The 25,111-nt window shown below is 32.8% G+C and overlaps 1 protein-coding gene across 2 annotated transcripts in view; it reads left to right on the top strand.

Moving 5' to 3' along the window:
• Window positions 1-25,111, top strand: part of LOC129971351 (acetylcholine receptor subunit alpha-1-B-like) — a 152,353-nt gene that overhangs the window by 5,453 nt on the left and 121,789 nt on the right. The window contains exon 1 of one of the 2 annotated variants that reach the window (XM_056085029.1): window positions 12,237-12,562. The exons of the other annotated variant lie outside the window; for it this stretch is intronic. The gene's annotated coding sequence lies outside the window, so the exon portion shown is untranslated. Of the gene's footprint in view, window positions 1-12,236; window positions 12,563-25,111 lie in introns of those variants that run through there. 2 annotated transcript variants of the gene reach the window in all.

The following is a 25,111-nucleotide window of genomic DNA, read 5'->3' as shown; positions in this document are numbered from 1 at the left end:
ATAAATGTTAATGAGTCATATTTTCGATAATAGATTACTTATGTTTAGCAGTAGGAATTGTTTAACCAAAGTGCAAAGAAAATAGAAAAAGAAAAAAATAATAATATAGTATCAAATTAAATGAGTCGTAGTGATATCGAAAACAAACTTTCAAATTATTAGTTAAATCTGACAACAATATAAAAAGTTAGCCGGAAAAAGTGAAAATTCTTCTTAATTTATTATAAACATGAATACTGAATTATAATTTACCAGTGAAATGTGTTCTTTATAAAAGGAAGATATATAAAATGAAATCAATCGAATCAAAGGTTGGAGGTTGGATTGTTCACCAAAGTATAAAACTAAATCATAATTGTTACTGTTATTTTGGCGATCTGCATAATTATTTATAAAATAGAGTTACTATACTTACCAAAAAGTTTTGGCCATAATAAAGCAGTTTCTATTAGAAACTGCTTTATTATGGCCAAAACTTTTTGGTTGAAAAGTATTTTTTTGAGGTATACTCCTTTTGATAAATTTTTATATGTAAATATATTTTTTAAGTTGCTGTTTGTATTTTCCAATTTTTAAAATTAAAATAACTCTAAAATTCTTTGAAAATAAATATCATCGGGAATAACACTGAGAAATATTCATTCTACAAAATTCATGCGAATCTTTTCAGCGTTCTAATCATTTAAATAAGTTTTTAAGAATTTTCTTTGTACGCATTAATTGATAGAAATTTTTAAAAAAATACTTAAATTGAAATCATAAATTATAGTATTAAAATTAACTCATAAAATATAAAATTTGTGTCAGTTAAATGAAAGGAAAAAAAAGTTAAAACTACCTTAAACTACAAAATGAATTGTGCCTCCCTCTTTCGGTAATTCTGTCAAATCAAAATGGTAGCCCACACTTTCTTTATTGGAACAATATTTCACACAGTATAAATGGGTTCTTCTTCACATTTAGATACAAAAATATATTGAAAACACAAAAGTTTATTTGATTGCCTCTTCATATTTTAAAATAAGGAATCTACATTTGACAGAAAAAAAGGAAACTCTTTTGTTAATTATTTACAATTATAAACAACCTGTAGATGATTTCGACTTAGAACAGTTGAACTAAGCTAATCTTTAAAAAGTTCATATAATTTATAAATTATCTAAATAACTGTAATATGTAGTTCCCAAAAATATGTAAAAATTTTAAATAATTCTCATTTTATAACAAAAAATTGTCCTCTATGAAAAAGTAGAAAACAAAAATCTGCATTTGAAGTCTGATGGTACAGATAAAAATTCTTTTCATCTGAAACATCTATAATTAGGTATCAAAAAATACTGAGATGCAAAGATAAAAGGGAAAATTCCATTGTTTTTTGTTTTTTTTTAATAAAAATTATTAATTTATTAATGGAATTTAAATTTTCTTTTTGGAAAGATGAAGGGAAAGGTTTTATACTGAACAAATTAAAATATAAAAAATATCGAACACAATTTTTTTTTGCTAGAATAAATACAGAATATTTAATTTTTCTACCCAACTAATATCTCCAGCACGAAATAACTGTTCAACTAAAAACTGAGCTTCTGGGTAGAATTCTTGGGTTTTACACTTTATATTAGAAACATTTGTATAGGTTAAATTCTGTGGTACATAAATCACAAGCTACCTTTTAATTTATAGACGTTGAAAAAAAAAGTATCCACCCTCTTTGCAAGAAAAGTGTCATCCTCCCTTTCCCCCTCCTAAACATTTTCCGAAAACTATTGCACTCTAGTCACTTGACAGTCAAAGTATAAAATTCCGTGAGAAATTACTTTCTTTTATACCACCCATTAAAGATTCTTTTTTTTTCTTACAAATATATAAAAAAAATAAGAGTAGACCATTACTTATACGCATTTTATTTTGTATGCGGTAGACAGAACGATGTTGGAAGCAGCGGATCAACACACAGATAATTTACATTGAAGGTAATAATCTGGGGAAAAAAAAAAAATCAATGTTATCATCTGCAGTTTATTTTCAAATGGCGAACACCCTACTTTCTGGTGTCTCTTCTTTCATATCGAAAAAAGAGTGACCGCGTGGTGCCAGAATCATTAGAGCCTGCTTTAGGCCATCTTTTTCCTTTTATTTGCTAATCCCAAGAATCGGAAAGATTCCAAGCAGCAACGAGAATTATTAATTTCTTGTCTTCTAAACTCACTAGTTGCTTTTTTAAACGCATTTTCCACGGAAATTTTTAAAACCAGGATAAATATCGCAATGTATTTTCTTTTTAAAAATAGTGCTTTATGTTACTGTTTTTGTCTTGATATTCACTTAACATTTGGACAAAACAACTTTTAAATCATTTTTTAACTAAAAAAATGCGTTGTTTAAGACACTGATAAAAATGATATGAAAATTAGGCATGTCAAAAATGGACTACTTATTTGTATAATTTTTCATGTTCTAATGACGATGGTATTAAGCACACCATGAAGACTTTTATATTCTTGTTTGGTATTGCACTGCTTCCACGAGTTACCTCAAGTCTCAAGATTTCCCCCACTTACAGTACATAGTTGCAACTGCTGCCCAATCAAACTGGACATCATTGTGCAAGATGAATGATTTTTTAAAGAAATTCATGATAATTGGCTGATGTACCAGTGAATAAATATTTATATTATGTATTGACGGTGAAAAATTTTTTATTTCTTCAAAAAATGTCTTTGTCTGGTTTAAATGTCTTCATTTAAATTTGTTATGAATCTTTTTAATCACCATGTCTTAATCCATCTGTCCATGTTAAAATCTTAATTAAAAAAATAAGTTAACTGCAACTGAATGCGCCCGTAGACGAGTCAAGGGGAATAATTTTCTTCTCACACTTTTACAGCATTGGGAAAGCACAAACAGAAAATTATTTTTTAAAAACATTTTACAAATTTTACCGAGGCCAACTTGTTTTCATGCAGTTGCCTATTTTAATTTAATTAAACTTTAAACCTGGAAGAACATGCCTAGATGCAATATTTGAGTAAATAAACAACTGTTCTAATTTCTTGGAACATTATTCTTTAAGACTATTTTATCTATAATTTTCTAATCAATTATCCTTTTATCAAGACATCTTTATCCATATACCATAAAAATTGTGATATATTTAGATGGATGTAGAATTTAACTTGAAGTAAGTGGCTAAAGAAAACAAAAAATCGCATTCCGATTTCATACTTATAATAATTAAGTATGAAGTGTGAATAATTTAGGTAGGAACTGCTTCAAAAAGTTCTGAACGTTTTTCGGTAAATTTTTTCCTTCTGGGTAATAAGTTATCATATCATATATATTTATTCTTTTATCGTCAAATTAAAATCGATAAAAAAAAATTATTTTCTATTAATGGTAGCTATATGAATTATAATACAAAAAGCAGATATTTTGCGGTGAAATAAATATAGTTTCTATATTTACTAACGCCTTTGGTTTATTTTGAATTTAAATCATTTAGTTACATAATTCTTCTACTCTGTCTGTATTGCAAAGAAGAAATTAGAAATGCTTTTACTAGATTGGTATCAGCCATTAACCAGATTTTAGAAAAGTAATTTGCATAATGAAATAAAATATAATAAATTGGAAAATCTAGTAAGTGTGTTCGTTATAGGAGAACTGATTGCATAAATAAAATGTCGCTACTTTTCTCAAATGTTCAGGAAATTTAAATGTAGGAAAGTAAGTCGAAGGACGCTCATGTATTCGTTATTTTATCTTATCGCCCCTTTCTTTTAAAATAGGGAAACTGGAATTTTCCATAATAATTTCTCTGACAAGTGTTGAAAACAATCGATGAAAGTATCAATCCGTACAAACTTTCACTAGTCATGTTGAATTCCTCTTCGACCTTTCAAAAAAAGTTGGCAAAATGCCTCATCTGACTCCGTGTCAGTTGTTTTAGAAAAGTAGAACAAACTTTAGGTTGACTGGACAACATGTAAATCAATTGTCTATCATTCTGCCAACATAACCATCATTCGGTCTTCAGATTCTGACAAAATTCGCTTATTTTGTTTGTTTATTATAGAAGAATTTCAAGATGGGATTCCATTGTTTTTTAATACGTTCTTTGATACCTAGATTTCTGCACCTCCTTTTTGAAACACTGGAAATGTTTGTCCAAGGAATTCTTACTTTCTTGACGACCGGAGGACAAGTGGTGCCTGCTGACTGGAGGGGCGAGAGAATGGCCCTTCCTGTCCTGCTGTGCTGCCGCCCTTAATGTGAAGCTCATCCTAAATCTTAGCATATTTTAAAGCAGCCGAGGTTGTGATATAATAGAGCGAATAGATTCACTTTGATTTGATTAAATTTTAAAAACTTCATTCATGCGTTCGCCCATTACAGTCTCTAAAAATCCTTCAGTGAACCTATTAATAGATGTCCGTTGGATACGAAGAGATCCTCTATACTTAATGATATCTTTGGGACAATGTTCTGATTGGGTTCAAATCGTATATGTTGAGACTAAGAACAATGCAGAAAATCATTAGCATTTCTGTCGAGTTTCTACAGGATTCTGATAGCAAGTTATATTAGTAATTGGGATTTCCTTGCCATGACTTACGAATTTTCTTGGCAATAAAAAAAGTGACTGAATTGCTGAGACATGAAGACCCTCCAACGAAAGACTGCATTTATGAAGATCAATACACATCAAGAATACATCCTCAGTGGTCATATTTTATTAGTGATACTTTCTGCTGATGCATATTTTGTCAATAAATTTCGCTATTTATATAATAGATAATAAGTTTAATTAAAAAGATTTTTAAGCAAATTTCTATCTTTCTTGCATTCAGCCAAAATGTAAGGGAGTCTCCTAAAAACGAAATCTTTTTTTCTCATTTATTCAGTTATTTATAAGCTATAGATGGCTCGAGAAAGTTGATGCCTATCTCTATCCGAATGCAAATAAGTCGTGTGTGCTTTGTTTTGTATGTGACAGTTATAAAATGACAGATTTTGATCATTTTTGTCATCACCACGCATGCATGTGCGCACGCACGCACGCACACGCGCGCACACACACACACGCGCACACACACACACACACACACACACACACACACACACACACACACACACACACACACACACACACACACAATGCATCCGTTGTTTCTGATATTGAAATTATTGAATGGTTTGTTTTATAAACTATTTGTGTCCTTTTTTTGCAAAACATCGCTAGACAGTTAGTCTAAATATTTTTTTTATTTATTTGTAACTTTGCAATAGTCCCGAATATTTGAAATGCACGGAATAAACATGTCATTTTTTCTGAGCTTATATAAAAGGAACAGACTTCTGTTCATTCTAGCATTTAGTATTCTGAAAACAAAATGCTGGCGCAGCGAGTGCGTGTCAGAGTTATTCTTCAATGGGATGCACCTTGGAACATCTTCATGTCGAGAAACCGATTTCTTTTTTTGGTTCATGTTTCGTCTGAATTTTCAACTGTTCTGTATGGCATGTTTGTAACATATTTCATGCAATGTGTCCTAGATGTACTTCAGCGCGATTGGTTTTTCAGCTGCATTTGTAACTGATAATTAATATTTGATAAACTTTATTATAAATAAGTATTGAGACTGTATTGGAAAAAAGACTCGTCATTGGTTCTGGACCTAATAATGGATTCTAATGTTTTAAACAATACATCCTATTAATGATCGAAAATTTTAATGATTTCTCTTGAAGATGGATTTTAGGTTGGAGTTCATTTCGGAACATCTTTTAACTTATTATATTTTATTCTGATTCAAAATTGTTGATGAGTTTATATTTTTGGCCATTTATTTATTTTGAAGCGTACAAGCATTTCCTTTCTAATCGGAATGGGTTTTGCATCTTGCAAACCAAAGAAATCAGAATGATTTTAAACTCATTCGAGCACATTCCTCCCCACTGCTTCTGATGTGCATTTCATTTCATTTTACTTGTTTAAGAAGAGTTCATTGTGAAAATTATAATGCATATCATATAACGAAATAAAAGGAGGGAAAATATGACATTCTTTAAAAAACAAATGTTGAAATACTTTTCTTTCTAGCAAATACGAAGAATTTTGATATTTATAATGGATTGAACTTACAGATATTATAATAATTTAATTTACAGAATGTATTAATTCTCTCCAAAACTGGAAAGGAGAGTTGTCAAGTGTGACTCCATCGGCCAGTCCCCCCCCCTTACCGGATACCGCATCCAGAACTGGAGATCCATCAGCAGACATTTGATCTGAGTCATCAGTCTGTCTCAAAGTGTTTCTGAGTGACCGTGTTCACAGACATATCACGTGACAAGCGTCATGCCAAAAATATGTTTTTCGGATGTGTTTCAATAGACTAAAATAATATCTTTGGCGATGGATATTTTCGTTTTTATATTTGGTGATTTCTTTTATGAATCGCTATTATGCGGTTTATAAAAATACTCCTATCAGGGTTAAAGCTATAACGATTGCCTTTATTTATTATAATATATTTAATACAGTATACTCTCAGTAACGTGGCAAACATCACACCAAAGGTACATCGAATCTACAAAAGCTCCGATACAACGAGGTTCATGATCATAAAAAATATTCAAAAGAACTAAAAAACACGCCGTTTCTGAAAATATTTGATCCTTTTTACGTGATGTAGCCCTCTACTGCTTTATTTTTATTTATTAGTTTTATTCAAGCTTTTAATCTTTAGTGCACATGCATTTAAGTATTTTCAAAGCATGAAAATGAAATAGAGGCTTTATTTCACTCTTTTTCTTCAAAATGGCAAAGTAACGTATCGATGTTAGAAACAACCCAAATGAAGTTGATGAAAATCACTTTATTGTCCCTGACTTTGAAGCAAGTGCAGCTATCGATACACTTTAAATGCAAAAGTCGTTCTTCCCATTTAGACGCTGATTCTAGGAACCACGATCAGTGAATATCTGCAGACATTTTTCCGAAGTGTTATGAGGCAGTCTTCCTATAAAGAATCCACCGAAAATCTTTATCCATTTTCTTTCTTGATCTTCTGAGCTTGTTAAGAAAAATCTATGTTACTATTTTCTCTAAATTTTATTTCTATTTTGTATAATTGTCATTAAAATGGCTTGAGTATTCGCTTCGCATGAATATTTTGAAAGCCTCTCTGCTGGTGATGAAATCGAAACGCATTGGGGAAGGAGAGTATTTTTATTATTTTTTTAAAAACATGCATGAATGCCGATGCATACATTTCTATTAAAGGGACAGTGCGTCTGTCGTACTTTTAGATTAAAAATTTACTTTTTTGTCATTTTAATTGGGGAAATGAGAATAAATCGCTTGCATTCCTGAAAAGTGTGCAACATTGCTCATTTCATTACTTTCTGCCATTGATCTCATTTTTTATTTTAAATGATACAAACTCTCTTTTTTTGTTAAATTTTTATTTTCTTAAAAGTCATAGTTCATAAGGCTGATTTGCTTCTCAAATGTTATTGTTTTGTATTCGAATTTTTCAATCTATCCACTACGAATGGAATTATTTCTAATGAAGTTGAACGGTAATTTCTTTTTTTTTTCTATTCTAGTGAAAGGAAAAGAATGGGCATTTGAATCACTTAGGAATTCGATGAACTTTATTCTGATTCATTGAAATAAATGAGTTTCTAAGTAAGATAAATATTTTCTTTGAATTTCATAAAAACTTTGCGACGCTCAGAGTTTTCTTAGTTAAGGAAAGTTTATTTTTAGTCATTTAAGCAGTCATTTGTCTTGCAACGGGTTAGAAATGGTACCTATTTGTGAAGCTGTCATTGTTGTTAAAATATTTGGAATTTGCTTCATCGCAAGGTTTCTGAAAAAGGGAATAGGCTTTATTTTTGAATCTTATTGTTTGATGCTTCCCTTTTTTTTCTTTCCAACTGATGACCTCTCATCAGTCGTCATAATGTCTTAAAAACGGATTTGCAGGATCCATGCGCATCCATTTTTAATTTCGGGTGCCTTCTTATAAAACTCTTTACCAACTTATGCCAACCACAAGTATCCTATTAGACACATTAGTGAAATGTTCATAATAGGAAAAACGATTTTTTATAAGCAAATTGGAAGTGTTTGACTGTGCATGTCATCAAAATTCCAGCTCCGTTCTGTTGTGATGTCTGCCTTGTTCTGAAGGCAAGATTCGAAATGAAATCAAAAATGAAAGTGATGGAATGCATACTGTGCGATACCCCGACTTAGTCATAGGCCATGCGGGGAACTTGATGGGGCCGCCGAAGAGCAACCCCCATTAGCACGAAGGAACAAACGACACTTGATGACATTGGATTCTAGCAAACAAGAAAGTGCTTTTTAGATAAAATGCATATTGGTACAGAAAAAAAACAGGGAAAAAAAAATTACATTTTTCATTACATATTAAGTTGTGAAACATTAAAAATCCATAAAATACATTAAATGAGCGTTCACTTTTTACATTAGAAAAGAGCTAAGTACAAAAGCTTCGGCAAAATGTCCCTAATAGAAGATTTAATAACTGGAATTTTTATGATTTCTTCGGCTTCAAGAGACATCCCATTTCTTGGCCATCTGGGTCTGCGTTCTCGTCATAATACACAGGCTTTGATCATTTGACTTATAGAGCCTTCTTCGGTGTCACACTGACAAGTCGAACTTTGGTCAAAGAAATGGCTTTGATGCACAGAAAATACACCATGGCACGAATGTACACTTGGTTACGATAAAAATCACCCTCCATTCGGTTAATAGAAACGTTTTTAAAATGTTGATCGATAGTTCTCCCCTTCATGGAATGATTCCATTACACCTGCCAATATTTAGTTATTAGTTCCTTTTAGTCTCGCTTCTGAGTTGGAGTTTGGACTCACGCAAAAATATTTCTTGGGTTTCAAGGTTTAAAACTTCCTTAATAAGTGTATCTACTTTTTCATTTGCAGTATATCTCTGATGAAGATCATTTCAACGCCAAGTTCAGCAGCTTTTTCTTTTATATCCAATATTTTTTTTTCTGTTTCATCAATGGAATCTAGGGCCATTCATTTCTGATCTTGAATCAGAAATGATCTTTGCCTTTTTCATATTGCGTTGAGCGACACACTCCAGGAGCATTTCTGATGGCCACCCCTTCTGCCATAAAGGCAGTTGCATTGTCATTCAATATAAATTTTTTAGATTCTTTTTCCAATGCGAATAAGCCACATTTTAATCGAAATCTTTTTTTGTGTGTTGATGAAGAATGAGTTTTTCGATTCTTGTACTTGAAAATTCCGATGCAAAATGTTGCAAGAAGTTTTTATCATGTATAAAATTTTTTCCAGTTTTTATCTTTAAATGCACCAAATATCGTTTGAAGATAGGCAATCCATTTTTTAAAAGAGATGAGTCGGAATCAAAACGAGGATTTCGAATTCCAAAATACGAAAAAAAAGAAAAAAAAAAAAAAAAAAAAAACATGAAGATGGCTACATCCGGTTTGAAAGTTCGACATTGATGTATAATGAGCTCATAAGATCGGGTGACGGTGAATGCTAGCGATGTACGTTATTTGTGAGAGTTAAATACATTGAAGAGATTGAATCGATGTCATTTTTTAAAGGTTTGATCTGACTGAAAAAAAGAAATGTATCTTTATTTGCTAAATATACATTTCATTCACTGAGACGGATCTCTTGAAGCTTTCTTCCATAGTACCCAATAAAGATCTCACGCCTCTCTCTCTGCAGAAAAGGGTGGGCCTTAAGTAAGACCGTGAATGCCTTGCATGGCATTGGGGAACGATAGTCACACATCTTGGCGTGAATCTAAAGCTTTCATACAGCTATCGTGCGTCTCTTCTTTTATCGATTGCAACCAAAATTGAGCACAAAACGACAGTCGCATAATGACACCCGGTATTTCACTGAATCAAGTCATTCTGTTTTTGAGTCATTGTGTTTACAAGCATGCGAAAGGACAGACCGACAGAAGTGGAACTCTTTGACAGACTTTATTCACAATGAATAAGAATCTCTATTCTAGATGTTATTAAACCTGTGCACCCAATGTTATCTCTAATCATGTATCGCTTTCATCTTTGAGTCGAGTGTCGAGTGCACGTGTCATTGAAATCCAAATAGACAGATTTCCTCTGAACGGCCTTTGTGAAAAATTTGATCTACAAATGGAATCGAAAGAAAACTTTATCCACTTAGCTCAAAACATTTTTGAGCTGTCGTATTCATAATGAAATATAAAATTGATTTTTTGAATTCAGGGATATTTAAAAAGTGGAGATAAGTCAAAATTAAAAAAAAAATGAATAAAGTTCAACGATTCCATTACTTTTTCTATACTTCTTATATAAGAAATCAAAAACGCCAAATGTACATTTCATCAATGCCGACGCATTTTTTTTCCCACTTAACGTTCGAGTCTATGATCTAAGTGCACAGAGTTGCGGAAAATGTGTCACTTTTCTATAGTTTCAATGAAAAGCGAGACAAAATCTTCTGCGTTATCCTAAACCAAATCCAATAATCCACCAAAAAATAATACTTCACTGATCTGTGTTGTTTACAACACTTTTTATTCGTGTCATTCAAAATATGCTACGCAAGAACAAACCGAATTATATAAAAGAGAGACAAAGCAGTAAAAAAGTAGTCTTCGTCGTGCTTTTGTTTTTCTCAATGAACCATTACAGAATAAAATTTGTATAAGAAAGGCGCTCGTTACAGCAAGATTTTAAAAAGGCAGAATTTATCCAACAAGTCTAATCTTTGACCATCAGAAGAAACCCGATTTTTTTTTTCAAATCGATCGAGTTCGAACAACCAAATTCAATTAGATTTTAAAAATGGGTGGAGATATTTTGAATTTTCAAAAATAGCCCTAAGTAATATTCGAAAAACTCAAGTTTCAGTCCGAGTGAAATAGTTCTGCTTATGCCTCTGGTTTCATTTAAAAATAGCTTAAATATTTAAACCTAATTTTATTTTTTGAATCAGTCTTCGATTTTCTTCGTAGATAACTCTTTTGATTATGCTAAAAGTGTTTAATTACACTTTGGCATAATTAAAAGAGTTTTTTTTAATTATGCCAAATTTTTTCCCAAAGACTTTGGTTGTAATTTTCTTTATTTCGTTTGCTTATCGAGAATGCAGTCCTTGTCATTTTCTACAGGCAACCACTGACTAGAGTTTGTCACGTTTTTAATTGCTCAAAAATTTCGATTTAACCTGATTTTCAGACAATGTGTTCTACATGAAATTTCTTAGAAAGGCATTGAGATATGCCACAACTCAGGAAATGTTTATTCACTGTTGTCTGTAAGTACATTCTGTTTAAGTACCTGGAAGAGGCAATTTACTATGGTGTAAATTTTACAAGTTTTTTTCTAATAAATTTTACAAGACACGAGTACCAAAAATCATGTATCTCAAGATACGAGAAAACGATTGACTGAAAAGAAATTCGAAATATTAACAATCGAGAAAATATGGGCTGACAGTCTCTCGTATTTCAATCATTTTCCATCTTAAGTCGGATAGAACGGAAAAATATTTGTAATAAAAATGCTGTCGATACTAATAATCTGCACGAGCAATTTAACATTTATTCCGGTATACAGACTCATCTTTTGTACCAAATGTTTTCCGTTTCGTTTTGCTTCATTTTTTGCTTGATCTCAATATGATAGTTATTTTTCAAGTTACAAAGCTCTGAACAGTAATTCTCTGAGCAGTCTATCTACTTTGCGTTCGATAATGAAAAGTATGTATATTTTAAACGATTTTGATTCAGAAACTGAATGTAAAAAAGAGTGATATGATATCATTGATTTACACTTTACTTGTTTTGTACATCAGCATATATATAAAAAAATCAAATCGACATAATGATGCGTAAAAATGACCCCTCTGAAATAATGATGCTAAACTTGCTCTTCCACTTTCGCTTCGTTTCTGAAATTCTCCAAAGGTAACATCTTTCTTGGCGACTGTGTTATCCGATGCCAAGTGTTTCAAAGTATATGTAACACTTCCCTTTTTTCATTCTGCGATCCATCCCGGCAGGAATTTTTTTCCTCGCCAGATTAAAAAGAATCTTTCCTTTCTTTTTAATTCTCTCTTGAAAACGTGCCAAAACACATCACGTCAGAGGGGAAGCGGCTCCAAAATAATCAAAGCTCTTCCAGCTGTCTCGGGGAGGAGGGCTGATCTCCAGTCAGATATCCTCACCTCCTTGGGGCGATTACCATTTTCGAAAAGAATGGATTACTGATACTTTCACTCCACACCAGATGATTTCAGTTTTTGTGTGTGTGCGCGGTGTAATCAGTCCTAAGATGGACGGCGTAGCAATACTTGCGGATGTAAAGGCCGGACCCCTCTTCTGAAAAGACTGCGATTTTCAATGCAGGGCGACGAGTCTTTAAAGCTGCGTGAGTTGTTTTAGATTAATTGTCCTGTGTTTATGACGGATGACAGAAAAGGTTCACAGATCCATCTGGATTTCATCTCTTGTTTTCTGAGTGTGAGTAGAATTTGAGAAATTATTGTAATATGTTATCTTGTTGATGTTATTGATACTTTTGTGGGAAATAAATTATAAATAACAATAATAAGGGTCAAAGCATTTGGAATCAGTCGACGGAATGCAGGAAATGGAGAGCAATGATGTCGTTACAGGTGGATGATCGATGCTTCATTGAAAGACGACGAGAAAAGTTTTATACAATGAATCTTCATGCAAATGCAATTTACTGATTATCAAAGATTAATTAAAACATAAAATCACTTAATTGCATTAAAATGTATCAGTTATTTCTAAATACGTCAAGATCGTGTTCAGAACTATCTAACTAAACATGATGTTACACATCCTTGATTCACTCCTTTTATCGATTTAAGCTACCTTTGTAGGCATATTATAATGAATTTTTGCATCAAAGTAATAATCTTTGGTGTAATTCCTGAGAGGCATAAAAAAAATTTCATTGTCCAACTTCCTTCTTTCAGGCCATCTTTCATATATTTGAAATTGAATTCAATAGTAGTATGTTAGAAATGGAATTTAGTTTTACACACACACACACACACACACACACACACACACACACACACACACACACACACACACACACGCGCGCGCGCGAATACCTTTTTATTTTAAGTGCAAAGAAAAAAGTACAATGGTTTTATAAAACGACCGGGAAAACTCCGAATTGAATTTTTTTTCACACTTTTACTTGGAATAGTTTTTTTTAATTACAGTCAATCCCCTTATTAGCGCAGAACTACGCCGTATAAATAGGGATTATTGTGACTGGCTGATATGCTAATTAACTATCCAAATTTTGACATAAGAAAACAAAGGCCAATAAAAGTTCAAAGAATCTTAAAACTGTTGGAAATCTTTTCCATCATTTCTTTTAATAGTTTTAAATTTCCAGGGTATTGTAATATTGCGTTAAAATTACTATTCATAATGAGTTTTCTGCCAATTTCTTTGAGTTCGACGCATTCTGTCATGTAGTGCTGGGCAAAGCCTATTTCCCCCCTATACATGTGTTGTCTTGAATCCTTCTGAATCTGTAGAAGTATTCAGGAAATCTCCCACTCCCGATACCATTTGCACTATCATTGGGTGAAATATTCTTTCTGTAATTTTTGGTTTCCGGTATGAATTCATATGCTATGCGTTCTTTGCTCGAGATTATCTCTCTATCCTGCCGCTGCTTAGTCATCTCTATTCTAATTTGCTTCTTTAATATTTGGAGTGATTTGGGACTACAATATCAGTTTGGTCTTTCTGTGCAGCCTATTTTGCATATTCATCTGCTCTCTCGTTTCCGCATATTCCAAATGTGAGTCTTCATCCAGTTTAATCTAATCCATTTTTTCTTTTTAACCTTTCTTAAGTTTTTTTTTAATTTCCCAGATTTCTTTGTCCGTAGATTGTATTGCCTGAAGGGCTGACATAGAGTCTGAGAATATAGAACATCCATGCTGTTTTCCAGACCCTCACAATAAATAACTGCCATTTTTATTGCTAAAACTTCGGGTTGGTAATTTGTAGCATGGTTAGAAATGCGAATCTGCTTTTTGTTTATTTCCCTGCCTTGGAAGTATACTATCATTGCCGCCCTTTTATCATCTTTGGATCTCTCAGTGAATATTTCAATGTTATCCATTCTGGGTCCTTTTGTTTGAAAGCTGAATATCAGCCGAATCGTTGGATAGATCTCAAGATTAACATGTCCCATCTCATACTCTTCCTTATCAAATATCTTATCCCCAATTGTTATGTTTTCTTTGTTAACTTTTAGTGGGAAACGGTGGTGCATTTCCATGGCCTGAAGATCCATGGTTAGGATCCCAGCAATGACTTGAAAAGCTTCGGTCGGTAAACCTCTTTAAGGCCCTGTCATTGTAATTAGAGGCTGGCGCTGTTAGAGTTCAGCTTGTCCCCGATTTTCTTCAGATTTATTATATAAAGCAAATGGTTCGATTACCCCGTGTATAAGCTTCTTATATGATGTTTTCTTTTCCAATAGAATCTTTAATTTTTTCTTCTTCTATAGCTTGTTAAGGTGTTCTGTAAATGTTAGTTTGCTATACCAATTCACTGCTAAACATTGAATTTGATTTGAAGTCTTAATTGGTTTGGAAATCATTGTAATCAGTTGATCTTGGCCCTTTTCTAAATGTAAGAGGAATTTGTGTCATTTTTTTTCTACAATAAATTGCAACTTGTAGATAATTCCCCAGTTGATCAGTTCTTCCATAATTTCATTTCCTTTTAATTCTATTTCCTCCTTTGTTTTTGCAGTAATAATTAAGAGGACATCATCTGCATAAGCCTGTATGTAACAGTTTTCTGGAAGAGGAAGTCTAAGTGCTGAATTAATTATAAGATTCCAGAAGAGCAGACAGCTGCAGAACCCTTTTATATAGAATTCCCATTTATCTATTTCATCTTTGCATATCTTACACCTGTCATGAAGATAATTCTTAATTAAGTAGAATAGGTAACTTGGGCAGTTTATTTCTAATGGACCACTTCATATGAGTACTCGTTACAAAATCCATGTTGATTTGTAACAAATATTTGGTTTTTCTTTATAAGATGTTGCCATCTTTATGTAATTAATTTATCCAATATCTTACGGACGTTGGAGATTTGGCAGATTGGTCTGTAAGACAGTGAATTTTCTGGATACCTATTTGATTTGGAAATAAGAATTATTTTTGAGATTTTCCATGAGTTTGGAAATGTTTCTAATTCCAAACACTTGTTGTATAACTCGAAAAGTATGTTCAGAGTTTTGTGGTTTATTTTATTTAATATTTCCAGAGTTATATTTCTTTCCTTTTTTGCCATCTTTTTTATTGTTGCTCTTATTTTATGCTTTGTAAATGGTTTGTCCTTCTGTTTCCTTTCACATTCTTCAGTTTGATTGCTTATCGGTTCTTGTATTTTGTTTTCATATCATCATCTTGGAATAAGTCACTTATTACCGTTTTTATTGTTTCTGATTTATTTCTTGTTTTAGAACCATCTGCTCTTTTGACGACGGATAATGTTGCCTTTCTTTCCAATTTTCCAGATGCAAGTTTGTGTGGTAATTGAAATGGATTGTTTCTTGTGATTTGACTGCTTTGAATTTCGAAACAGTCTCGGCTTTTTTACCTTAACATCCCTCTGTAATTTCTTTTAAACGTCATTCGTCTCTTTTGCCTCTCAGTTGGTTCTATGTATCTTTGATATCTGAGTCTGAGGACCCTTGTTAGATTTCTCTGCTGTTCCAATTCCAAATCCCTCTTTAAAAATTGGATTTGTTGTTTCGTTTTGCATTTTAATTGCAGGCATATATTTTTAATAAATTCAGTAAATTCATTGATCCATTCTTCAGGCTCTGTTTTTGGAGAAATTCGTTTTATATTTGATATTTTCTCTTTGATATTTTCATAGTGTTTTGCCACCTTTGAGCCTAATTTATTGATGTTTCGCGTCCATTTTCATATGTTTCTGAAGTGAGGCTTGTCTCCTACGTTCCAAGTTTGAACTCTGGGAAATTGTTGTCACTTAAAGTGCTTTGAATTACTTTCAAATCTAATGCTTTTTCGTGAAGATCTTTTGTAGAAATTGCAATATCCACCCAGATTCTCCCGTTTGCTGTATTTTTGGGACATAATAACATTAATGCACGCACGTCGCTACCCATTACATAATATAGATATATATCTATAGAGAGAGAGAGAGAGAGAGAGAGGACTGTCTCGGTGTATGTGTTTCACAAATAATTTTTTTTTTGTCCAGTAATATTGAAATTTAGAATTTGTACTCACCATTCAAACGAAGAGAAAGATCTCTGTTAGCATTTCAAAGTTCAAAAGTTAATTATAAATATACAAGTTCACTTCTTACAAAATGATTCTATGACAAAAATAATTTATAAAACTGTAATAAAATACGAGAAATAGCTTTTTTATGATACCAATTTCACTCTCGTGAAAATCTCTTTCTCTTTTTAATAATTTATTTTGATTTTAAAATATGTAATCTTGAATATTATCTCGAAAGTAGCGTTTTACTTCCTTTTTCATTTCGAAATATATGCATTTTTTAAATCTGCACTCGCAATAATTTGTAATAAACTGATTATATATAAGTAGATTTTAATATAACAATTTCTTGCAAAACTAAACAATGCAGCTGGCGAGTTTCTAATCAAGGAATAAATATCAATCGTTATGAAATTGTTCAATAATTTTTAAGAATTTTATAAATTATTATTATTATTCACATTAATATTACTGTTTATATTCAGAAGCTTAAGTATCCATTATAATATCAATAGAAAAGGTTTATTAATTTATTAAAAGCAATGTTTAAATTGATGAATCGTCGCTGGTGTCAAAAGACTTTAATTCCTGTTACTGATTCTATATGGAATATACATTATCTTCCATTATTATTTTGAATTTTACGATGGTGTCATCATTATTAATGTGAACATAAAATTTATAAGTTGAAAATTATGAAGAGGGAATATTTGCTAATCTAAATTTAATTGAGGATCCCTTTAAAATAGTTTAATTTTGCAAACATTTGTAACAAAAAAATCTACGAGGAGAATTAGAAAGAAGAAAAAAATACTTGCTTTTATTATCTTGTTAATTTCCAAGTTCCCATCTTTATTACTAGTACAAAAAAAAGTACCAAATGCAACACTGTCTGATTGATACCGTGAGGCAGCAATCGTAAGGTTTCAGTTTCAAAAGTCAATTTCACCAAGTATAGATACACACGTTAGAGAATCAAATGTCCTTCAGCTATGTGGCTCGGAAGTTAAGAGAAGAGCTTGTCGGTTCAGGGGTTACCCTCGTTGTATGACCAAAGTTCAAAATTATAAGCTTCGTCTCAAAACAACTCACTAAAGATTTTGCTGTAAAGAGGGATGGATATTAATGTAACTTAAGTAACTGAGAGAAACTAGAAGAGAATATCTAAATTGTTGTTTTCCATTAGACTCTGGCTTAAAATTGGAAAATCTGTTATTTTTATATATTTTTATCACTCTGGGTAAAAAATTCTTGTGTGGTGCTTCTTTCTTTGCTTTGAATTCAAAACTGTGTTTGGAGGTCAGTGGTGGATTTTTATTAACAAAAACGATATTCTGAAAAATTAATTGTTTTCAAGTTACATTTCTACAAAACGAAAAAAGTGGACACGTCAAATTTTCTAATATCTTTTCAGAAAAATCCTCTTGTTGCATATATTTTCAAAGTTTCGAATGTTTCATATTATGCATAAATTTTATTGACACCCAGTGAGATGACGTAGTTTTATACTTAACTTATTTGAAATTATCAGGAAAAATTTTAACTTGACAAAATGTGACTTTTGAAAAGTAGTTATTGATGATAGCGGGCCTTGTTAAGAGTTTGTAGATTTTCCTTAAATATTATGCATCAGGTGACCCTTCCTTGTTAGAGATACCGTACTCTCTACTAAACAGAGCTGAAAATTGAGAGTGAATTTTATCACGTTTAAGATAAGCGCCATGGTAATTTTTTCGCTACACCACTGTAATATGATTATGCCCCAGAAACACTAATGACAAGCTGGTGGGATCCTTTATGCTCATGCTTCGCATTCCCATATATTATTGCACGGCGATGCAAAATCACTCTTTAACAAGGCTCAAATAAAACGAATTCATACGTACTTCAAAAAACGAGGTCGTCTAAAAAGTAATAAAGCGCCATTTTTTGCCCATATTTCTTGCAGCTCGCAGTAAAATTGTGCAGTTTTGAAACCCCCTTCCCCTACCCTTTATGTTTCGCGCTATTGAGGAGGTCGAAATTGCTTGAAGTCTGCTTTCCCTCCGGGATTGAGAATGGAACAATATTTTTAAGAGCCAACTGTCACGTCCTGCGCCACAGCTGCACGGCATTAATTATGAATCTAATGCACACATTGGCGATGGTGGCGATCAGAAACTGGATTGTGGCAAAGAGCACTTAAGAACTTCGGCGTTTTTTCTTTATTTCTCTGCTGCTATCATAAATAATAGATAGGAAACGGCGATATTTTTCTGGCGAAGCTTCGATGTGCTCCATAACTAGAATCTGCAAACGCACGGGAGAAGATATTTCTTTGCAGAGATATAATCTGGTTATTAGAAGATTATAGATTATAGAAATTTATTATCCTGCTTTTAATGGACAGATAAAATTAATTACTGTCGCCAATAAATACAACTTTTAATTGGATAAAGAGATGAGCAAATTTTCTTGGGTAATCAAATCAGGGTCCAAAGTTTTCTAAAACTTAACAACATTGCAAATAGAATAATTCTTGTGCAAAAGTAAAGCAGTTATTCGAAAGTTAAATTTTTTAAATTAAATCTAATTAAACTTTTCGATACATTTCATCATTTATTTACTTTATAAGCAAAAACGGGCCAGATGGATAATCCTCAATATTTCGAGGTTGACTAAAATTTCAAAATTGAAATTAACTTGCTAGTTGCCGACATCTGTCCCGTTTAACTTCTAGACTACAGGTAGTTTAGATTTCAACAGACAATATTAACTGCGTAGTGTTGAAAGTGATATTATTAAACAAAACAGAAGACGGAGAACAGAGTGGACTGTAAACTTAATTTATCTTCCTTAAACAAAGATTTTACAAGTAGCATAAACACATGACTCCAACAAGCCCGACGCAGCTCAACGGTGCACGACTCAGCCTTAGATTCACACACACTTCGATACAGAACACAGAAACCTCGACAGAGAACGCTACATACATTGCATTTAAGGCCATAGCCTATCGGTAGGAGCTATGAAATACTATATATTGAAACTAATGTTTCAAAAGCAATAACAAAACTTATTGCTTCATAATAATTATTATATAATTGCTTATATTAATAATAAGCGTCATTGCCGTTCTTCACTAAAATGGATCGATGAAAAAAAATCTAATTCAAATACTACTATAAATATAAAGATGGAAGTGAGCATAATAAGTGAAATTAAGAAAGGCACAAAAACGTTGAGAAAACCGTTAAAATTTTAAAACGAAAGGCCTAAACAAAATAAAAAGTTATATAATTGAATCCATTGTTTTAAGAAAATCGCTACCACTGACGTTATAACTTGAAACAGAAAGATGAATATAAACTTCCTAAAACGAATACTTTACTTGCCATTCAGTTGAATGAATTCATTATCATTCATACGTACTTAAGTCATCCATTCATAAATTAAATAGTCATTTTTACAACCAATAGAATAAAAGCCTTGTTACATTCAGGGGCATATAAACAAAATTATTTTAATAAAACGAAACTTGGAGTCCATTGGAATTCCTTTTGCATATTGATCTATTAAATGTTCAATATGACCAAGTGTAAGAATGAGTACATTTCTGCAGGATTCTTCCTATTCGGCACAATGATATCGAATTCGGTTTCTTATCTGACTCAATGAAAGCAAATCCATGTTCCGAAGAGATCTTTATAAGTTCTTCCAGTAAACCCCTCGAGTGCTGCGACAGAGGATGCCGAAGTCAGTGTGAAGGGAAACACTTCATTATTCGCATCCTTCCGATCTCCAGCGAGGATCGGCGAAATCGGCAAGCTGAGCTTTTGACTTCGAGTCGAAATCGGATTGAAATTGGATTCATTGACTGGAATCACTCTTTATGCTTCACAATAAAATGGCTGCTAACAGCACAACCACTCTCATGAGCCGATGCTGCTTCCCGACTGATCTCGCACGAAGATGCTTCTCGCGAATACATCTCATTTCTTTTAAACTATAACTCTTCGGTAAGCTTTTGATCTATGGAGATACTTGGATTTTCAAACCATATCCTATGCCGATGTGAGCGTTCTCGTTTATAAAGAGACAATGAGATGACTTTGCTCAAAGAATTCAAAAATTTCCTTTTTTTTAATATATATTTATGTCACCTAAATATTCGTAGTTTCGAGTCATTTTCACAAGTGCACTTCTTGAATGTTTCACCTTTCGGGAATAATCTTTGAAGGGGACTTGGCGTTGTGGAACAATCCAAAACACCAAGCAACGATTCTAAAGAGTTTCGCAAAATGATGGAACTTTTTCGATAATCGGATGTTGTAAAAGAATAATTCCTACTGCAAATCTTTTCACATGTTCAGTAAGGGAAAGTCCATCTGAATAATAGCTGTTATTTTTACAAAGCCACGATGGATCTGACCATAAATGATGCGGTGTGAGTAGAATGCCTGCTCCTGCACATCGAGCTGATTTCTCTCTGATTTTCAAATGTCAAAAAAAAAATTGAAACGCCGATTTGCAATGAATGTTTTAGAACAGGACTGTAGCCATGGACCATGTTGCTAACTAAGCATGATTTTTTGAAACGGGTTGATTTGAAATTTTAAGAGACAGAATACAGCTTGAAGATAACAGAATAACAATTTAGCTGAGTACAATTTTAATCTTGGTACTGATACGGCTTTTAACAAGATTACTCTAGTTTTACAAGCCAAGGAAAGTAGATCCGTTAACAGAAGTGTCACATGAAAATTATATTAATTACCACATGAAGATGAGTAAATATATTTTACTGTTTCATCCCATGATGATGAGGAACGCAAAAATGTTCATTTTTTACATCTACTTCCTTCATAGTTCTAGAGATAAACATTCCGACACAAAAGACCTTGTATTGCCGATAGAATTTTAATATTTTTTTCCTAAATTAAAAGATTAACAAAAAATGAATCCTTTTGATTCTTCTAATTCTTCTCCGTCAGTTTTTAATGGCAATTCCACAAAATGATAATTGCATTCATTACGTGAGAACTGGAAGTTTTCACGAAATCCCCAGATCTTTCGAAATCCGAAAAACACATTTCTGGATATATGTATGTCGCTCTGTGTGTCTGTGCAAGATTTCGATAATACAAAAATGATGTTTTGAACTACATAGATGAAATTCGGTTTGTGAACTGTACACCGAATTTGAACCAAAGTTGGAATCCTTATATCTTCCTTTAACCATTCGAGTGTCTGGTCAATGATGTCTTCTTGAAAGATTTAGTTTCAGTTTGCAGCGTCATTGGTGGATATGATTTGGATCACGTTTGGGTTTTTTATGATACACTCCTATTAGGCGTTGATCGTGATTGTGAAATTATTTTAACTTTTCTTGAATTCTTTTCTTTAGCCAATTTCTTTTCTTCTGTCATAAGCTTCTTACTAGATGCAAAAGGTTTATTTCGTCATCAGCAATGGAACCATTCGCCAGCTTCAACTCGATTACTTTACGGCCAAACTTGCTTAATAGAAAACATACTTACTTATATGACAATTCCTTAAAAGAAATGTTTATTTTAATTATATTTTATGCTTTTAAATTGATCTTTATATTAAAAGACACAGATTATATATTTTTTAAAAGAGAAATTATGTTTAGTAGACGTCAAACTCATTCCCTTATGCCCGATCATCCCTAAAAGTTTCTGAAAGTAACAAGCAATGGATTTAGATTTTCCAATCCACTCGTCTCTTTATCTCGTAGTTTCTAATAAACGCCCGCCCGTCTTGCGTTAATCAAGCCAAGAAAACCCGAAAGGGGAGAAACATGAATCAAAATAATTTCCCCGTCTTTTCCGATTGTTCCTCCTAATGAAGTGGCGGTTTTCAGTGGAGCTGATCAATAGCCCGTCCGGGGCTCCCCCAAATTGATTTTGAAATCAGTTGTTAAGATCGGGTACACGCGCTGCCGCCTCTAATTGTTTGAGAAGTAACAATCTGCGGCGGGAATGCTCTTCGTTTTGGAGCTGAATGGAATGGAGAGGACTGCTGATGTCGAGCATGGACGGGATTATGCTTCCCGGAGAGGAGGGAACGCTGCAGAGAGTTTTATGGTTACTTCGCGCGGTGTTAAAAAATAATACTGGGAACTATTTATTGGGTTTTGTCTTATGACGAGCCTGCCATAAAACCGGCGCTTTCTTCCTACATCCGGCCTTGCAGTAGTTTTCTAATATCTTTGAAAGTTTTTCTCTTGAGCAAGACCTCCGAGTCTTTTTTGCATTACGAGTGAAATAAGGAGATGAAATCACTGAAAAGGTTCTGCTCTTCCTGTTTCAGGAGAGTTTGCAGCGAGTTTTATAGGACCCTGCAAAAATTTCTGCTTGAATCATTCTTTGCTAGGGAACTCGCCTTTTTTTAAACTCATCTTTATTGAATAGAAACAAAACAACAAATAAGCAAAACATTATTAAACACTTCAAGCATTTTCAAATATTGAAATGGATACGGAATAAAGAAAACATGATTTTCTTAACTTCATAATCGGTTCATCACATATTTTTTATAAGAATCTCAATAATTTCAAAAAAAAAAAAAAAATGGGGAAAAAAAATTGCATCCTTTCTAACTATTGTGGAACCTCGCTTATCGAGCGTAATTTCTTCCTTAATCTTATTCACACTGCGAAACATTAAGAGAAACAATTTTTTTTTCCATAGGACTAATATAAAATAGGATAATGCATTTTATTCCAAAAAAATACTCTAGCAAATTTATAATAATTTAATTTATTATTTATAATGCATCTTTTTTTACAAGACAGCTGTCTAAAGACATTTGTTTTGGTCTACGTTTCAAAATTTAATGAAAATACCAAATTTTAAGCATTATCTTTAAATAAACTTCTAGCGTCTGCTACCTTTTTAAAAAAAGGCAGTAGTTGCTTTCTTTACTGCTACTGCCTTATTGGGGTTATGCTTCTCAATATACGTTGTTAAAGTTTCATATTCTTTTATCTTCTTTCTTATTTCACTGGCAGATTGTTGCTCTGCTGAGACTGATATCTTCTCCTCTCTTGACGAAATCCCCTCCTCACCTTTCTTACTGCGTCACAGTATGAAACTTGTCTTGTCTCTGTTCTTGAACCAGCTTATTGATGTCGTTGCTGCTCTCCTCTGCCATTATAACCATGACCAGAGACACTATCTCGTCGATTGGGCTCCTCGAAGTCACATTCGATTACTTATCCTGACCGAAGTTGCTTCAGTGCAGAAATGAGGGTTATCTGGGAGATACTTTTCCATGCTTTGTCGGTCGTCTTGAGACAAACAATGAAAGCAAAGTAGTTTTTTCAAAACTTTCTGAAAATGAGATTGGCTTCTTCAGTTATCTCAAGGCAACACTTCAAAGGCGCTTTAGTGAAGAGCCTTTTAAATTTTGAGATGACCTGCTAATCCAAGGGCTCTAGTAAAGAAATAGCACTGGGGAGCGGGAACTGAATACTGATAAATTTAAATTCTTCAGAAAAGTCATATTCCCGTCCTGGAGGATGTGCAAGATCGTTGTCCATAAGAAGCAAGGCACGTAGTGGCAAATTAATTTCAATCGGACATTTTTTATCACTTTAACAAACACGCTGATCAGATATTTCTTATATATTTGACACTTAATAAAACAGTTAATTATTAAGAAACATTCATTTCTCTGAAAGATGCTCAGTCACACGTAGCATGAAAGGCTGAAATGCTCCTAATGTGTGTTTATCCTCTGCTACGATTTTTCATTAATGATTATCTTTGGTGTCAATGACCACATTAAAATTCAGTGTAGCTTCAAAGTGCACCTCAAAATGGAGTTCCAGTAATAATTTGTGTGTAAAATGGCTTATGTTTGCGTTTCCTGTTTTCATTCACTGGTCGCATTCGAAATCCTAAAATATTTATAAATACAGAACAATGAATATTTACTTTATAAATGACGGAATGGGGCAGAAATACAAAAGAAATCTTTAATTAAGTGAAAATATTTCCTTTAAAAAAATCTGAAGGTAAATAGCTTCATGGTTTTAGATTGAAATGAGTTCATTCCTAAATGAATGACCTACTTCTAAAACCTGAAAGAATATCGAACAGCTGAATGAATGAATAAGGTTTTAACGATGAAGAGTGTGAAGTAACTCGCATTATTTGATTCAAATAAATCTATACCACTTTTGTCTGCTGTAGTATTCAAAAAGTGTAAAAATGGACTTCATCGTTCAAGAATAATATATTAATAATAATAAATAAATAAAATATCTTTTCTCAATAAGATAGTTTTGTAAATTGAAATGCTACTGATCGCTCCCATTGCCCAAAGTTCTGAATTTCGTAGAATTAGAGATTCGTTTGAACTCTTTTGTACATTTTCAAAAGGTTACAGTGTAAATGAGCTGCATTGAGAGAAATGGTTCAATGACATTGACATTTTTTTGAATGCGTCAGGATTTTGTGAGCATTACACATGGGCTCCAGATGAACGGAAGAAACTCGTAGGATGTTGCATTCGAGGAGGATTAATATCACGAATCTGGATGCGAGTTTTTTATACTATGCAAGATGAGCACTTACATTTCTTTCCACTACACTGAACAAGATTTCAAATGGTAGTAAATAACTGTCTAACTATTTCTCTAACGGTTTTGAATATTATAACAGGTAGGTGAGGGGTTTTAAAACCATAGCTTTTGGTATGTGACAAGTGTTCTCGGATGGATCGA

Source organism: Argiope bruennichi, chromosome 6, assembly GCF_947563725.1.
Source record: "Argiope bruennichi chromosome 6, qqArgBrue1.1, whole genome shotgun sequence".
NCBI classification, from domain to species: domain Eukaryota; kingdom Metazoa; phylum Arthropoda; class Arachnida; order Araneae; family Araneidae; genus Argiope; species Argiope bruennichi.
This window is presented reverse-complemented; position numbering and strand designations above follow the sequence as displayed.